This window comes from Macrobrachium nipponense, chromosome 1, assembly GCF_015104395.2.
Source record: "Macrobrachium nipponense isolate FS-2020 chromosome 1, ASM1510439v2, whole genome shotgun sequence".
NCBI classification, from domain to species: domain Eukaryota; kingdom Metazoa; phylum Arthropoda; class Malacostraca; order Decapoda; family Palaemonidae; genus Macrobrachium; species Macrobrachium nipponense.
This window is the reverse complement of record NC_087200.1, coordinates 134809123-134826622: the sequence shown is the minus strand read 5'-3', so window position 1 is coordinate 134826622 and position 17500 is coordinate 134809123.

Below are 17500 nucleotides of genomic sequence, written 5' to 3'. Positions count from 1 at the left end.
ATCGGATATGACCATAATTTGCAAGAAGGTACTCTTGTGGGTTTGCAAGCATTACACACTGTACACTTTCACGAAATTTTCCACATTTGACCATATATTTCTCCAATTATACTTATTATGCATCTCATTGTATGTTTTTTTCTACCCCCAAATGTGGACAACCAAACTTGCAATGTACTATGAGTATATCTAAAACTACTGCAATTAGGACTTTCGGAATCATGATCTGTGCCGTGTCCCCCTTACTTTCACTTGTCCTTAATTTATATTTAACATTCCTGACCAACAGATTACCTTTTAATTCTAAACCTGAAAAAGGTAACTTATAACCTTTCCTGACTGATTCCCCTCTGTGGAACGCTTTTGCGTTTACCAAATTTCATCCTCATCTGGCCTTTGCTCTATGAGACTGATATCCCATTGTATAGAATCACTAGTAACTACCCCAACTTGAAATCATTCCATATCATAAAAACTTCTACTAAGGGCATCTGCAACTACATTTAAGTTGCATTCTATATATTTGAGCTTTGCATCGAAGTTTCTGATAGTTAAGAACCATCGAGCTCTTTTGGGTGACAGATCGGGCTTATTAAAAAGATCTAATAATGGGTTATGTAAGAACTTCTACTTTATTCCCCATTGGCAACATTTTGAAATGAACTAAATTTGATACTATTGCAAAGACTTCCTTATCTACGGTAGCCATTAATCTTTCATTGCTGCCATTTGTCCTAAATTTCTTACTATAATAACCAAATGGATGGGATTGTCCATCAAATTTTTGAATAAAGCAAGCATGTATACCCTCCTGACTGGCATCAGTCACTAGTGTGAAAGGTTCGCTGAAATCTGGAAATTTCACAACTGGGGGATTCATTAATGCGTTTTAACTTTCTGAAAAGCTACTTGTTGTGGTTCTCCCCAATAATATTGAATATCTTCCCGCAACACATTTGTTAAAGGAGCTGCTATGTTAGAAAACCCTTTCACAAACCTACGAAAGTATCCTGCCATATCCAGGAATGACTTAATTTACTTCTTTGTCTTAGGGACTAGAAAATCTGCAATTGCTTAGACTTTATCGTCATTTACTCTAACTCCCTTTTAGATATGACATGACCTAAATATGTAATTTGCTTCTTCAAGAAGGAACACTTAGCTAGCTTTATTTTCAATCCTACTAACCTAAGTCTCCTAATTACTTCCATAAGCACTTCCATGTGATGCTCGATCGAGTCTGTTGCAGTAAATATATCATCCATGTACACAAAGATATTTTTACCTGATAGCCCACGCAAAACTGTGTTTATTAACCTCGTAAAAGTCATAGGACTACCTGAAAAACCAAACGGCATCCGCATAAATTCAAAATGTCCCTAGGGCACTGAAAAAGCAGTATATTCCTTGCTATTTTCGCTAAGAGGGACCTGCAGCAAACCCTGCACTAAATCAATTGAACTATAAATATTATGCCCCCCATATCCACGAAAAGGTCTGGTATGCAGGCAACTGGACAACAGTCAGGGAGTGTTTTCTCGTTCAAGCGTCTAAAATCGACGCATACTCAGACAGATCCATCCTTCTTAGGCACTGCTAATAGAGGAAAGTTGTATGGAGACGCACTAGGTCTAATAGTTACTTCCTCTTCCCATTTACAGACCTCTTTCTCTACCTGTTCTCTGATTTTGTAAGGTATGCGGTATGCAGGAATAAAAATGGGATTCGTACCTATGCCTAACGCATTAGTCAGTCCTAACTTATCCCCTTTTAAAGCCAAAATTTCGTTTACCGCTTCTATATGCTCTTTTTAGTTTGCATTAGTTAAATGTTCCCCAAATATTTTCTTATTTGACTACATTTCTGCCTCTGAAAACTCAGCTTTCCCCTCTACAATAGCCACTGAACCACTATAATTATTCCAATCTTGGAGGTCTGCCACATAAGTGTTCTTCTGATATTTCCTAACTGTATCGTTACAGTTCAATAATTCCACCCATGTAACACCAGTGTTTGATACTCTGTTCACCGATACGGTGCTAATAACCCCTCTTAGTTTCTCGCTATCCTCAATTATACATGCTTCTTTGAGATTTTTCAGTTTCCTCAGTCTGACTTTCACCATAGTCATTGTACCTGGATTTAAAATAACATCCTCTGATAAAACGTCTTTATATTTGTGATTATTATATCTAGTATCCTCATGTTCCACCTCCCCATAAATATCACTCTTATTTATACCAGTGTCCTTTATTTCAACCATAACTCCAATATTAGAATCACCATTATTATTTCTCATATTGCCATTGTTAATGCTGCCAAAATTGTCACCAGTAGCCCTGTTATAAGGACCATTATCACTGATATCCCCATCATAACCGCCATTGTCATCACCATTATCCAAAATATCCCCATTAACACTGCCGTGATCATCAATATCCCTGTTATAATCACCAACACCTCTGCCAGTATCCCCCATATTAACCTCTGTATCCTCAATTTCACTTATATATGCATATGGAATAAAAACACCTGGTATCCCAACCGTTATGGCACTAACACCTGTATGGACCAATATCCTGTGTCTCCTACATGCAGGCTGGCCCAGCAAAAGTCTGTTGCCAAACGCAACCCAAGGTATTTAATCTATGGGCTTGCACATCACACACTGTCTCTGTTGAAGGTTTCAAATGGTATTGGGAGAACATGGACTGATACAAGTCGTGGCTCATCAAATTCACAGAGTCCCCTGTGTCAATGGAAATTGGAATCTTCATGTCCCTCACTGTTCCATTTACTATTGGCCTGGCCTCTGGGGCGTCCCCCACGAGACCACAATGGCACGTATAAATCATCTGTACCCTTTTTGTTGATTGGCTTTCCAAAAATTTCGCCAATCCCTTTGTCCCTTTGAGTAACTAGCCTGGGAAGTTCTCATACTATAACTCCCGAATTTCTGAGGTGTGGTTCTTGCATCTCTCCATTTCTGAGACGGACAAGACTGCCAAAAGTGATCCGCACGTTTGCATATTCCACAATATTTGACTCTACATACTTTCTTTGCGTGCCCTGGTTTATTACAATTGAAGCAATGCAACTGCTGTTGCCCTTGATCCATCGATCCTCTCTTATATTCCACTTTTGCACACAAACGGGGAAAAGAAAATCTGAGTCTCATTGTGTTGTATCTCTTGGACCGGTCCCATTAAAAAATGTACTATCCGTGATGGGACTTTTGGACATGTCTTTCTGAATTTGGGAATAAATCAGTTCCTCATCTGATGTGGGTTCAATCTTTTTATCAAAGCTATCTACAAAGGCGTCCGGGATGTCGTGTTGAAGCATTGGAAAAATGTATTCTTTTCTGTAAATTGTTAAGTGAGATATTACTCCTATTTACCCATGTGGAATTTTTCAATTTCTGTATCCATTCTCCCACTGAGTCAAAAAATGTTGTGCTATATTCAATAAGGTTTTTATTGCCTTTCCTAATCTTGTAAAGACCTCTTAGGTCTCTCACTATATATGTGTTCCTTTGTTCCATAGGCTGTCCTCAGAAAAGCTTCTAATTCAGTCTATGACCGACATTTTGTGTATTGGAAGCTGCGGCATCTGAATGACAAATCCCCTTTATTTAAATCTAACAAGGCTTTTGCCTCTGTGAACGCCTATGCATCATTTTTAATTCCCTTGGTGTTTAAGTAGTTATTCACTCCCTCAATAAAAATTTGCACTGGTTGGGACAGAACGCCATCAGCAATGCCTTGAAAAGGGCGTATTCCCGCACTTATATTAGTTATCTTTCGCACCAAAGTTCGACTATTACCTGCTTTGGCCATTTTGCCTTCTTTAGAGGAACTCTTATAATTCAGGACTCATCCCGACCTGAATAACATCGATATATTTATCCCCACACAAACCACCAGCACCAAAAGTAATAACATGTCAATCCCCAATAAAGGAAAATTGCATGCACCAATTCCAATTAAACAAACATCTCAACACTAGGGGAGGAGATCTACTCTTTCCATTTGAAGGCCAAGGTTATCAGCTATTTGCGACTGTTACAAGGTCAAAAGGTGATCAACAGAAAACAGGAGGCGAGAGAGAAAGAAAATGTAACACGAACCATTGCCTCTCATCGGTATTTGCTGAGTCTAGCATAATCAATCGGCTAGCCTCTCTCTCACACAAGCTAACATACAAAAAATGAAACACATCAGACTGCATATTCCCATGCATTGCAATTAAGAGCAAACCACTACTGTTTTTTGAATCCCTCAGACACAAAATGAAATACACCTGTGAGCAAATTGTTAACATAAAAAAAATAAAGGAAATATTTAGCACTTATGTCGTCAATAAAGAACGGCATATTAAACACGTTGAAGTCGTCTGCTCCCGCATTAGCGTGTATACATAATGATTACGCTGGTGACCGCGCGCCTTTAATCTGGTAATTCTTATAAGATCGCCCCAACGTAATTATTATACCATAATCTCTACTGCCTTTACATAACTCGTCACACCTACACACAATAAACATTGCCACTGCCTTATAAGGCTGGCTGACGCTTCGGCTCCTCGAATTTCAGTGACTTCAACGCCGTTGTCAGCAGTAGACGGACAGTTGCCAAAAATACATAAATATAATCCCTTTTTCTTAACATCTACCTCATTTGCAAACTCAGGCTCTTCAGAAACGTAATCCAGAGGCCTAATTGCCCTTTACTGCTGCCACCAAACTGTTAAATGGTCAAATTACCCCATTTAACTATAAGGAGAGAACTCCTACCTCATATCAAGACCTACCTTGGTTTGTTCCCATTACCTGTCATCCCTGTAACTAGCTGAAAATTAATCAGTAAATATTAGACGGTGTTACGACCTGTGTAGGCCGTAGTTCAGGTTCTTTAAATTTTAATTTTTTAAAGGAGTCGTAGGCAGTATATTATTTATGTAACTCGGTGAATTGAGGGAAGAGAGAACAAAAACACTGGAAAAATCTAACAACATTTATTACACTTCACTTAAATAAATTCAACCTGGTATCAGGAGTAACCTAAAGCTACTAAGACGAACTCCAACAGAATACAAAATAACCTGGAGGACTAATATACAGAGTCCTCTAAATACCCAAGGTTGACCTATAGCTAATAATCTAAACCCTAACATAGAAAAACTAAATGGATCAAAAGTATGGCTCATATATTAAGCCGGGCCCATAAAAATCAACAAACCATTATCCTATTACTAAACAGATAGGCAGAAGGAAGACAGGAGAAATGAAAAGGCAGAAAACCTTAAAATTACCTGCCTACACACAAATGTTAAAGACAACCCAATAACAAAATAATAAAACATAACACGATGCTGCATACAAATGCGCATATCACATTAAACCATATGCATGAATACTTAAATACATTCTCAAAAAAGGAATGATGTTGAAGGTCATAATTTATTGATACATATATATATATCTCCACACTGCATTAACTAACCGTGAGATAACTTGTAACAGTACTTATCCATATATGGATTAGACGACAGAGAGGGGTTGAACGTTCATCAGCATTAGAGGGAGAATCATTAGCACCAGGTAAACGGGCTGGGCGTATCCATAACGATAATGAAAAGATCGTAACTTTACCTGGGTAATGACTCCCTACGTTCCTCCTAACGGACCCTCGGTCCACAGACGAGCAGCGTAGCAGATGTGATGACGCTCTTTGATCACGGCAATAGTACCTCCAACAGTGCCGGGACGGAACGATGGCACCGTCTTCCCGCGGAATCCTCAGGCGGGGAAAATAATGCAAAGCGAAGGTCGCAAGTGACACATACACTTGCAGGACGTAACAAGCGAGGTGGCTATCGCAGGTGACAATACCCCTGCATACGTGGGCCGTGATCCAAAGAAGTGTACAATTTACCGCAGGTGGCTCAAAGACACCAGCGAAACAATCCTCCAAAGGCACAATTCCTTATGAGGAAAAAAAAAGGCGTCCATCAACGGCTGCTAAATTAGGATCCACGTCTGAGATAAAGGTAGGGTCCGAACTCCACATCCCAGGCAGCAGTAGTCTCGTCCACGGTTCTCACTAAAACCCAAACACTCGAAGAGAAAAAAAAAATCAACAAAAGAGTTAATGGCCATTCACTAGTGAATTAACGAAGGCGGAGGGGCGAAGGTTATCGCAGCACTCTTATGAAAAGGGCAGTTAGCAATTACTCCTGCCGAAGGCCGAATTTATCTATAAACAATGAAATAACTTAATTTAACATGACAGACGGATTCAAACCCCCCATATACAAAAATATAATCTTTATTTTCCCAAAATAACTAACATAAAAATGGAATAAAATTAATTAAAGAAAATCACAAAGAAAATCATTGAATCACCATTACTCCTCCATGAAATTATTTTGTATATAATTACCCCGCTTATCCTCTCTTGTCAGACAACCACATGAGTCTTTGTCAATACACGTCAGAGAATTAATTTTTGAGTAGCAACAACAGAATCCATCTGAAATAAAGAGACCACAATTATCAGCCAATGAAATGTTAGTTAAAGTTCATCAATAATATTAAGTGCCACACCACACTTCCCTCCTCAATGCATCTGAAATAAATGTCACTGTTCTAAATGTTCTTTACCTTTCCCGCTGGATCTTAGCACCTCCTTGGATCTCCAAAGTCTCTTGTGACCACTACGACAGTTTGGTGTCTAGTTTCCCCGTTAATTCCCATACTAGAGATTATATCTCATTCATTTACTCTAACGGACGTATGAACCGACACACGCTACTGAACACACAAATTCAAGCATGCTAGTCTATTCTGATGTGCGTGCGTTTTCCCATTGCCCATGTACACGTACTATTTAATCCACTGACGTCACAATCATGTGATTCCGAGCTAACTAGGTCATTTGCGCGCTTGCAATCTCACCAATGCGGCCGGTAATATTATGATTCGTAAATTTGTCTCGTCTTTTCCAATGTTTGTAAACTTCTGTAAACAATTGACACTTTACTGTTTTTCGCATTCCAATCTTGGTTACATTACTCGTTATCGACCTGATGATCCACTTATTACATTTGTCCAGTGACTTATGTATATATTACATACATTTTATTGGCCGTCCATCCAAGTAATGATCACACCCAACGTTGCCAAGCTTGGTGATCAGACAATTACTTGTATAGAGAACCATTTTTATTATTATTTTATTATTATTACTTGGTTTATCACTGTCATCCTATTCGACTGGGTGATTTTATGATGTGGGGTTCTGGGTTGCATCCTGCCTCCTTAGGAATGCATCACTTTTCCTCTCCATGAGTCCTGGAACTACTTCAGCATATAGTTCCTTTTCAGGGATCTCGGGGTCGTGGCTAATGTCCCTATGGTTATAGGTATAATTTTCACTGACATATCCATATCATTCGTATTTCTATTTTCAGGTCTTGATACTTACAAATATTTTCTCTTTTTTTTTCTTTCTTTCTCACCTACTATGGTGTCTCATGGTATTGAAATGAAAAATTATTATTATTATTATTATTATTATTATTATTGTTACTATTATCATTATTATTTTTCTCTATCACAGTCTTCTAATTCAACTGGGTGGTATTTATAGTGTGGGGTTCCGAGTTGCATCCTGCCTCCTTAGGAGTCCATCACTTTTCTTACTATGTGCGCCGTTTCTACGATCACACTCTTCTGCATGAGTCCCGGAGCTACTTCAGCCTCTAGTTTTTCCAGATTCCTTTTCAGGGATCTTGGGATCATGCCTAGTGTTCCTATGATTATGGGTACAATTTCCACTGGCATATCCCATATCCTTCTTATTTCTATTTTCAAGTCTTGATACTCATCCATTCTTTCCCTTTCTTTCTCTTCAACTCTGGTGTCCCATGGTATTGCAACATCAATTAGTGATACTTTCTTCTTGATTTTGTCAATCAACGTCAAGTCTGGTCTATTTGCACGTATCACCCTATCTGTTCTGATACCATAGTCCCAGAGGATCTTTGCCTGATCGTTTTCTATCACTCCTTCAGGTTGGTGTTTGTACCACTTATTACTGCAAGGTAGCTGGTGTTTCTTGCACAGGCTCCAGTGGAGGGCTTTTGCTACTGAATCATGCCTCTTTTTGTACTGGTTCTGTGCAAGTGCCGGACATTCGCTTGCTATGTTGTTTATTGTTTAATTTTTCGCTTTGCTCTCCCTACATATGTGAGAGATGTTATTTCCATCTATCGTTCTTTGGACATATCTTGTTCTTAGGGCCTGATCTTGTGCCGCTGTTATCATTTCTTCAGTTTCATTCTTGAGCTCTACCCCAAGTAGCCATTGCCACGTGTCATCGCTGGCTAGTTCTTTAGGCTGTCTCATGTATTGTCTGTGCATTGGCTTGTTATGCCATTCCTCTGTTCTGCTTGTCTTTCTCCTGTCTGTATATTTCTGGGTCTTCGTCTACTTTTATTAGTCCTTCTTCCCATGCACTCTTTAGCCACTCGTCTTCACTGGTCTTCATATATTGCCCCAGTGCTCTGTTCTCGATGTTGACGCAGTCCTCTATGCTTAGTAGCCCCTCCCTCCATCCTTTCTTGTTATGCATAGTCCGTCCATATTTGCTCTTGGGTGTAGTGCTTTGTGTATTGTCATATGTTTCCTCGTTTTCTGGTCTATGCTGCGAAGTTCTGCCTCCATCCATTCCACTATTCCTGTGCTGTATCTGATTACTGGCACTGCCCATGTGTTTATGGCTTTTATCATATTTCTGGCGTTGAGTTTTGACTTGAGTATTGCCTTGAGTCTCTGCATATATTCTTTCCTGATCGTGTCCTTCATCTCTTGATGTTTTATATCCCCTCCTTCCATTATTCCCAGGTATTTGTATCCCGTTTCATCTATGTGTTTGATGTTGCTTCCATCTGGTAGCTTTATCCCTTCAGTCCTTGTTACTTTGCCCTTTTGTATGTTGACTAAGGCACATTTTTCTATTCCAAACTCCATCCTGATGTCCCCAGATACAATCCTTACAGTCTGGATTAAGGTATCTATTTCCTTGATGCTCTTACCATACAGCTTGATGTCGTCCATGAACATCAGATGGTTAATTTTGTTGCCTCTTTTCTTGAGATTGTTCCCAGCATCCATCTTCTGCAGTACTTTTGTCATGGGAATCATGGCTACTACGAAGAGTATTGGGGAAGTGAGTTACCCTGGAAGATCCCTCTCATGATATTAACCTGTGCTAGTCTTATTCCAGAGCTTGTAAATATTGTATTTCAGATGCGCATTGTATTCTTGAGGAAGCTGATGGTGTTTTCCTCTGCCCCATATATTTTCAGGCATTCTATTAGCCATGTGTGTGGTACCATGTCGAAGGCTTTCTTATAGTTTATCCATGCAATGCTTAGGTTGTTGGTTGTCCTTCTCTTACTGTTCTTCATTACCATTTTGTCTATCAGGAGCTGGTCTTTTGTGCCCCTCCACTTCCTTCTGCAGCCTTTCTGTTGGTGGGGGATGGTGTTTGTATCCTCTAGGTAGTTGTATAGCCTTTCGCTGATGATACCTGTTAGTAACTTCCACATTATAGGTAGGCAGGTGATAGCCCTGTAGTTACTGGCTATATTTCCCTTACTCTTGTCTTTCTGGACTAAGGATGTTCTTCCTGGGTCATCCATTTGGGCGCATGGTGATTTGTGATACAATGCTGGAGTTGTTCTGCTATTCATGGGTGTAGGGCCTTGAAGTTTTTGAGCCAGTATCCATGGACTTCATCGGGACCTGGGGCTTTCCAGTTGGACATTTTCTTTAGTTGGTGTCTGACTGTGTCTGTCGTGATGTCAGTGAATCTTTGTTTTATTTTCCCTGTTTCTTCAGCCTTGACTTCCTGGAACTATGTTGCATGTATGTTGTGTGATACCGGATTGCCCCAGAGTCTCTTACTTGGTTCGGCTCCAGGAATTTCTTGGTGGTTGTCTTCCCCTCTTAGTTGGCTCTATAGTCTTTTCTGGTTGGTTCCAAATAGTTTGTTCTGTTGGTATCCCTTATTCCTGTTCATGTACCGTTGGATCTTATGTGCTTTGGCCTTAAGCTTCTGTTTAGTCCCCTCTCCTGTACATTGTATTTCTTGTTCAGTTCCTCCTTTGTTTTCTTGCTTCTTAGCCTTTTTTCTGCCATCTCTTTCAGTTTACTCAAGTCAGATCTCATCACCATGATTTGCTTTTCCAGGCGCCTTTTCCAAGGCGGTTGCTGTTTTGGTTTCTGTTGGGTTGGTTGTGCTGGTGGTGTTGTGTTCGTATCCCCATCAGTTCTGGTACTAATCTTGCTTCTGCATATGTCAAGTTATTTGTTTCTGTGATATGGGTGGTTTCTATTAGTCTCATTATTTCATTGACCTCACTTGTTTTCTCCCTTAATTTCTTGGTGTTGTAGGCTTTCATGGAGGGGATCTTTGTTCTCTCTGTATCTGGCTTCATCCATTGTCTGATCTTTTCTACCCATTCCGTTCTGTCTATTACTTCGTCGGTGTTTCTTCGTATGTCGTTGTTTGATACCTCATCATCCCTGTCGTCTCCCGTGGCATCGTCTATCATTTCGTCTTCTTGTAATTCGCTGCCGTGTGTCATTTCCCTTTCCAATTCCTCTCTTTCTGTTGGGGAGAGCCAATTCTTTTTCTTTATGTTCCTTACTTGGTCTGCTAGCCTCTGCTCAGTTTGTGGGATGTTATTCCTTTCATTCAAGATGTTGATCAACCTTCTTCTATATCCTCTCTCCGTTGGGTTGCTTCTGATGTAGCATCTCCATATTTCCTTATTTTCTTCTCTTTTCCATTTCTTCCTCTGGTTTTCTTTTGTAGCTCCAGTCTCTGGTTGTTGGTTACTGTCGTTGTGGTGGTCAGTTGCTGGATGACGACCTCCAAGTACCTGACCGTCTTCCCCTTCAATTGGGCTGAATACCTGGCTGCCGGACGAAGCTCCTCTGTTGCCAGGGGTTCCATTTACGTCGCTGTCGTTTAATTTTTCATTTCTTTCTATCATTGCTGAGTTTTGCTATTTGACACATTGGTGGACCCTACCCCATCAGGAATAGGTACTCATTTACAGCTGAGTAGACTAAGAAAATTATGGTAAAGATCCTTTCCCAAGGAATCAACGCCGAGGAGAGCGGTCACCCATCCAACGACTGACCAGACAGAATGTTGCTTAACCAGTCAATTGACGGCCTATTATTATTATTATTATTATTATTATTATTATTATTATTATTATTATTATTATTATTATTATTATTATTATTATTCAGATATGTTATAGTCAAGTTTCAAACGTGAAAAAAAAAGAATGTGCCGCCCTAACTTTACAATAAAACTCAATACCTCGTTGTCCATTTACAACATTTTCCCTTATTTTGTGGAAGTGATTTTGTCCCTATATAAACCTACAGGTGATATATCATATTATATTTCCCTTTAATTTGTCCCGTGGAATTATAAACATAAGAAATACAATTTGACAGAAGCAAAATCAAACCTCTTTTGAGTATTCCGTCACAAGAAATATACATCACGTGAAAACAATAACTCAAAATAGTCACTAATGAATTTATTCATAATCACCAATACATTTTAAAATTTCAGTTTACTCTAAACGTTCAGAAATAAACACAATGTTGTTAGATGCAAAGTGTTGTGTGGGGCACTTACTGATTATTCTATCAAAAGGCTAAGTGCAAATTTCATCCTCTCTCAGAATAATAGTAAATTCTTAATAATCATTTTAAAATCGCTACTTTGAAAAAGGTTAAAAGGTCATGCAACGTATTAGCCATTTCTGACCTCGTACCGTAGAGAAAACCGAAAAAAATAAGCTGGGGCTTTAACACGATGGAACCAATAAACCTGTCTTCCTATTAATGGAAGAACATTACTTTTTTCTCTATCGTTGTTCCGAAATAGACTGAAATCTTGCCCAAAATAGTGTGAATGTACCTATACATTTTCTAGGGTCGTAGATAGTCTTAAACGTTTTATTAGCATGCTCCTGAAAAAAAGCAAACGCTTAAGGCCATTGTGCCATATCCTCTTTCTTCACTATCTTACTGTACCTTGTTCATGTGTCTACAACACATAAGAATTTGTCTAAATATGTCTTTTCCTTCTTTTATGGTTTCATACGTATTTACTGCATATTTCAGTTTTGCTCTCCGGGCCAGGTTTTGTCGAATGGTTGAACTTAATACTCACATTTTTGTTCCATAATACAACGATCTATTCATTTACAAGTAGAAGAATGTTATTGGGCGGTTAATGATATTTGGTAACTTTCTCCGCCTCCGTTTATATGATTTTTTAATTAATTTTGTTTTCTTTGCAATTATCTTCTACACCTAACTGTCAGATTTTTTTTTTTAATTTGAGAGAGAGAGAGAGAGAGAGAGAGAGAGAGAGAGAGAGAGGGTAATAAAAGTCAGTGTACTGAAAATGACTTTCTTCATATGTAATTATCTGTTTTTCCAAGAGAATGTTTAGATGAACCATTTTAAGTGAGTTGAATAAGGGGTAAGTGAAAGAAGTATATTAAGTGAAATTATATCAAGAATACGCTATTATTAGATATAATAGAGTAAATAATGGCTGAATATTTTGAACAATGCTTAATTACAGGTGAACAGATGGTAGGAATGAAAAGGCAATTAATGGTTTTTTTGTGAATTTGAGCTTAATGAAGGGAAAAGGCTTTCATCAGTTTCGGTTGGAAAGTAAAAGAACATAATGGTATAATGGAATACAACGAGAAAAAGAACATATAGAAAGAAAAGTGAGGAAATATAGGTATGAAAAAAACGGAATGTTGTACAGAGATCGTGGATAAAATTCCTGGAGTTAAAACCCGAGTTTGGGGTAAAGTGAATGCGAGAAAAAAGTTAATGAGAAAATGGATATTATAGGAAAAGACTCGATTTCAGATTTTCTGTCCAAGGGAATGGTGTCTTTGGTGAATAGAGAGAGGGCATTTTAATGAGATTTCATTTGTAGATGATGCAAAAAAAAGTAGAACAGAATGAAGTGGGAGTTGAAGGCGTTATGAAAGCCTAAGATTGATTGTGAGATAGATTTCTGAAAATTTAGAGAAGTCTGAGGACCAGTTGATCAGTGTAGAAGGCCAGTGTTTAGTGGATATAAGATATTTTACTCTGGCAGTTATCCAATCACAAAGATAACCCTTACATATCCTTACTCATGTTTTAATGAAAGGAAAGCCCAGATTCATAAGCCACGAGGGGAGTTACTTAATGATATATACCTTACGCTTCCCAGTCAGCAACTCAGTTACAACAGCGCAACCATAGCAGCGTCTGGTAAGACTGGGATGTGAATGGTATATATGATTAAATACTTCCTCTGTAATTCATCAGTTTAGTACTCTCCCGTTACTAAGGCATATATGAGGATATGTAACGTGTTTCTAAATGATGGGTTGTTGCCAGAATAAAATATCATCACTATTAGAAAGACTTTAGGAAGACTGTGTCCATTCAAGAAAAATTGATTGCCAACTGAATTATAGTGACTTATGATTTGGATGAACTAGGAATAAAATTTCTGCTTTCAAATGCACTATAGCTTTGTAAGCACAACTTCTGACAGTAAACAGTATCTCAATGGTGTAAAAAAATAGCTATCTTAATATTACAAAGAATAATGCACTGGTATAAAAAAAACTGAATAACTGATCAATGCTTGAACAATATATTTGGTGACTATTATACTTCGTTCACCATATAATTTATATTTGATATTACACAGACTGATTACTAGTTTTTTGGCATTAAGGAAAACGCAATCGTTTTTTAAGAAAAGGGAAATATATAGTTAACTGAAGTATAAAAAAAGAAAAAAAATGTGTACATGAAAAAAAAATTAAGAACAATCTTATGTTTTTTTTATAAGAGCAACGCTGATTTGTAATTAGATTATATGGTATCAGTACTTCATAAGAAACCAAGAACAGTTACTTAACCTCAGAAAAGATAACAATTCTTCTGTTGAGAGATATAATTATCGAAATACGAGTAACAGTCTATGGCTAATGAAGAGAATAATATAATTGCCAATTAGGAGAACTTTTATTCCTTACGTTCTGTGAAAAGAGCAAAGTATCATTGGACGGTAGAGGAATGTGACAGGCCTTAAACCTACAATAAGGAATGATAACTGCCGCAAGAGAAAGTATCACTAACATAACCAAAAACGATCAGTCATCCAGTCATTAGAAAAGTAATGTGCAAATACTTGCTTGAATGGTCTTGGGAATTAAGACAATGAAATAAAATGCCCAGTTAACCATTAAAATTGATTCCATAAAAGATGATGATTTCCCACTGAAACCTTTCTAGACAATATGAAACGTAATACTGGAGGCAAAGGAAGCCATCCGAGATTAAGATTCAAGAACAGTTTCCAGATGTATTTCTTTATTACGTTTGAGAGATCTTGGAAGATAATGAGCTCCATATCTTATTGCCGCAATAAGGATAGACTTATCATGCTCATTTTTGGTTAATATAATTTGGTTTATTCATACTTATCTCCTGCCCAGTATTCCCTACCTATAATTTTAGTATTTTATTCACCCCTTACCTTATTTTTATTTCACGCCTATGCATTCCATTCTCTGGAAAATTGTTCTATAAGATAACGTTCTTTTAGAATGATTTCAGTTGAAAATCACCCGTTTGAACGATAGCGATAATGAAGATACAAATCCACTGTACATAATCTGGATAATGAAGTTCTGAATAGAGCGACTTTTTTTTGGTGTTGTGTAAGTTAAATATGTCGTGTAATATATGACTATTATATCTTTAATGATTTCTTCGGGTTTCCAAGTCGTATATGCTGAGACTTGGAATTCCACGGCTATTACACGCCATATTTAACTTATACAAAGCAAAATAAAATAACTTTATTCAGTAGAATTACCTTCCTTAACCAAATTATGGACATCAGTCACCTCTAAGTAAATATGAGTCCTGACAAAAAAGAAAATAGTAAAAGGAATTAAAAAGACCTTATATAAAACCAGTTACAAGGATGCTGCCATTCTTTTAAACAAAACATACTTGAAAGAGGGTCATATCCCTTCAAGCGCCTCAGCGGCGTGGTTGGTATGGTATTAGCGTCCCACCTCGATGGTCGCGGGTTCGATTCTCGGCTATTCCATTGAGAACTGAGAGATGTGTATTTCTGGTGATAGAAGTTCACTCTCGACGTGGTTCGGAAGTCACGTAAAGCCGTTTGTCCCGTTGCTGAATAACCACTGGTTCCATGCAACGTAAAATCAACATACAAACAAACATCTCCCTTCAAATAATAATAATAATAATAATAATAATAATAATAATAATAATAAATATGAAATATTTCATGTGTATACAACAATATACCTAGAGCTACACAACAAATGTTGTTGCTTGCATCATCATAAAAAGGAGGTAATTATCCTTCCTTGTCTTCAATAATAACAAAAAGTGGTTGAAAAGAGGTACCTATCCTTAAGATTTCTTGGAGAACCGAAGTGAAGCAAACTGAATGACGCAGCAGTGGACGGGATTAATGTCAGTTTGAGAATGCTTATGGAAGTTACTGTAAGCGCACAAGGAGGACAATACTCGAGAAACTTACGAATGGAAAGACGCCGGGTTTACACTGCAAGGATAATGTTTGTCATTTTCAGATGAGTATTCTTTTTATTCAGATGACAACATCTTTACAGAGCTGCATGAGGCATAGTCATGGAACTACAACAGAGATGCTGTGAGACGGTAGTGAAGTTTGAGTGAGTGGCTGACGAAGGTTGGTACTATGTTTGGAGTGGAAGCATTCTATTAAAACGGGCGCCGGCTAGTTTGTTTTTGTTTTTACAAGATTACAGTCGATAGAAGAGATTAGAAATGATAAACTGCAAGGTTAGAATGCGAGGAATACAGAAGGATTTTTGATTGAGAATGGAATGAATACTAGCAGTAGAAGAACAGTGATTGCAGATGCAGAGTTTTCTTAGGAAATGGTTATGTAAGAGGCTTGAAACTTGTGGGGAATAATCTTAGGTGTTATAGAATGACATAGAAAAATCTTATGACAGGAACTAGAGAGAAACAATGTGAGGTTCTAGAGGATATATGACGCTGAAGATGAGTTGCTGAAAGTGATTAATGTGGGAGTAAAGCAATATGCGCTTGGTAGAATGATTGGTTTGGTGTTGATGTTGATCTAAGCAAAGAATGAATTATAGATCCATGACCATTCAGTATCTTTGGGGATGATATTACGTAAGAGGTAAATGAAACGAATAGGGGCAAAGTTATATTATAAAAAGTCCTAAGTGGAGTTTAAACAGCGTAGGTTTTCACTTGATATGAAACTGATTATGAAGAGAAGTTGTTTCAAGTGGAAAGAGTTAGACTACTAGTAAGAAAAAGTAGGTTTGTAAGAGTAAATGGTAACCAGAAAGAGAGAGTTATGTATTTAGTCGAGTTTGGAAGCAAATATGTAGGGCAGAGGTAAAATGAGACAAGCGGTGATCCACTTAACAAAAAAACAATAAAATTAGCAGGGTGTGCTCAAACGACAAGGAAGAAAGTTGCAATGTATACTGAAATCACGGTTAGAGGTTCATAGGTGAGAACTGAGCCAACTTTCCATTATGATAGTGAAATGATGATGTTGCCTGAAAATGAAAAGGGAAAATTAAGAACTACTGATATGAATTGTTAATGTGGGTCAAAAATTGAAAGTCCGGTATATATAAAGCTGCGTCAAGTGTGGGTGAAAGTATAGATATATTTTGAGATAGACTGGTCATGTAAAAACAATGGAGATTCAACTCTTAGGGAACATAGTACCCAATTTAGAATCGTTATGAGAATGGTTACTAGTAGTGGAGAAGGCAACGGAAAAGAGAGTGTTTTGTATCTAGAAATGAAGGTTCATGGAAGGTGGGGTGAATGATGTTATGATAAAATGATGGTAATTTTATACATTGGCTAATATTGCGGAATTGTTACTGTTCATGTGGTCTATTCACGGTTCAACAGTCAGATAATGAATGTGCCCGTAACCATTGTCTTGTGCTTTCTCTGGTGCTATCTACTTTTAGGAGAAACAACTACCTTCCCTGATTTTCGAATACTTTTGAAATGAGGTTGCTAGTTGCTACTCCATGTCCTTCTCCTTCTGATGCAACCTACAATAGTGGACCTACATTCGTAATATAGTCACAATGGAATTTAATGGGACGTGCTTATCAATACAGGGGTGTTTCATAAATGAAATTCACCAGCAGAGGCCGCAAACACCAAGAAGCAAGAGACGGTAGCATCTTCATTCACGATGCAAAGCAAAAATATTCTGCATAAGAAAAGGTACAATGAACTACTGCCTGTCCTCCTTACAGAAGCTTCGAAATCACC